General features: G+C 43.8%; 1 pseudogene; it reads left to right on the top strand.

The window, feature by feature from the left end:
• Positions 1-450: 450 nt before the first annotated feature.
• Lsm14a-ps1 (LSM14A mRNA processing body assembly factor, pseudogene 1) lies at positions 451-1,645 on the top strand (annotated as a pseudogene).
• The last annotated feature ends 281 nt before the right edge of the window (positions 1,646-1,926 follow it).

Genomic DNA, 1,926 nt, shown 5'->3' with positions numbered 1-1,926 from the left:
CCCTTTCTATTTTTATTTTATTAAAATAGTTTTTTTTAAATACTATATAATTCGACTATGGTTTTCCATCCCCCAACTTCTCACAGATGTTTCCCACCTCCCTCTCATCTGGATCCATACCATTGCTATCTCTTTTTAGGAAACAAACATTCATCTAAAAATAAAAAGAAGATAAAATAAAACATAACCAAACAAATAAGGATAGGACAAAATAAACAGAAGAAAAGAGCTAAAGAAGAGGGACAAGAAACACACATAAGTGCAGAGATTCACATGTTCACAGACCCAGGAACCCCAGAAAAACACAAAGCTCGAAGCCACAATACCAAGTCCAGCAAGATTACAAAGGGTAGAGGGGTGGAGGCTGGGGGAGGGTAAGGGGCATAGTCGGCTGCTGCCCCACTGGTTTTCAGATGGCTGCTGTGTGGCACAGATGGACTGAGGTGGTGGATGTGTGGCGCAGTGGACTCAGCAGGGGATCTGCCTGAGTGTAGGCATCGCTCAAAGGCGGTATCATGTGCCACGAGCCAGAACACCCCTTACATTGGTAACAAGATCAGCCTCTTTTCCCAGGTGGAGATCTGCTCTGAGGGCATCTTCTACACCATCGACACTGAGAACTCCACCGTAGCCTTTGTCAAAGTTTGATCCTTCAGTAGAACAGACATACCAACAGATCATCCAAAACTGCCTCCAGATAAAGTCTTTGAATATATGATATTCCACGGGAGTGACATTAAAGACCCCACTTGTCTGTAGCCACTGAAACCTCAATGTTCTTTGCCTCAGGACCCAGCTATTGCTCAGTCTTCATTAGATTCGTCTTCTTCATTCCGGTCAGTGGGTTACTACGGACCTTTCGGGAGGATGCTCGTATATAATCAGTTCAGTATAAGTGCATTAGTTGGGCAGCAGCAGTTGGATGCTGTTGGTGTTGCTGGGAGCTCCTTAGCGTCCTTGGAACAGAAGCGTCAAGTAGTGGTACCTTATCCCCGAGCAGTGCAGTCGGTTCTGCCTTCACACAAGACACAAGATCTGTAAAACCACAGCTAGCCCGAGATCGATCAAGCCCTCAGTTAGACCCTTTGAGAAAAAGTTCAACCACGGTACAAGCAGCATCTACTGCCTTGGCCCACTTACCTGGTCCAGCATCTGTTGGGAGAAGGAGCCCCGTTCTAGCCAGGCCTTTGCCAGACAGCCAGAAAGCAACAGACGGCCAAGAGCACAGGGAAGCTGAAGTATACAAAGTCCCAAGGCCAGAGCAGAAAACAGGCAACTCAGAAATGATACCAAGAGGCAATTAGTCCCAGGAGTTCCTTTTGCTTCAAGACAGGACGTGGGGGTTTACTGAGGTAGCAGAGGAAGATTTACTATCTGTCAAGATGGTCCAATGAAATTTCAGAAAGACTCTGACTGCGAAAGTGCAAATGCACAATCTAACAAGGTGGAAATCGATAGAGAGTTTCATAACAAACTTAAATAAAAAAAAAAGGACAAAATTGACAAACAAGGGACACCTGTAAATGGTAAAGAGAAAGGAGACTCTGGAATCAGAGAGGGGAACGCTGATGAGGAAGACGGGTTTGGGTCCAACTGCTACCAAATCAAGTCCTTATTTGACAAGCATATGTGGAGTAGCAGATGACTGAGATTCCTTGCTTAGAGTTGAAGTAAAGAGAGGTAAATGGAACTGCTGAGTGTTTTTTCATCACTGAAAGAATTTTTGTTTTCACTATTAATTCTTCAGCAATTATGTATGAGCTTGCAGATAGGCTGTGATGCTCTATTTGGAGGCACAGAAAATTTTGTGTATGTGTATATTTGTGTGTGTGTGTATGTGTGTCTATCTGTCTGTCTGTTAGTCTGTCTGTCTGTATCTTTTTCTGGAAATCCTATAATATGAGGTACATATTTTGACACTTAATT

This window comes from Rattus norvegicus, chromosome 6 (assembly GCF_021556685.1).
Source record: "Rattus norvegicus strain SHRSP/BbbUtx chromosome 6, alternate assembly SHRSP_T2T, whole genome shotgun sequence".
In the NCBI taxonomy this organism is placed as follows: domain Eukaryota; kingdom Metazoa; phylum Chordata; class Mammalia; order Rodentia; family Muridae; genus Rattus; species Rattus norvegicus.
Note: the sequence above shows the minus strand (reverse complement) of the source record. Positions and strands in the feature narration are given on the sequence as shown.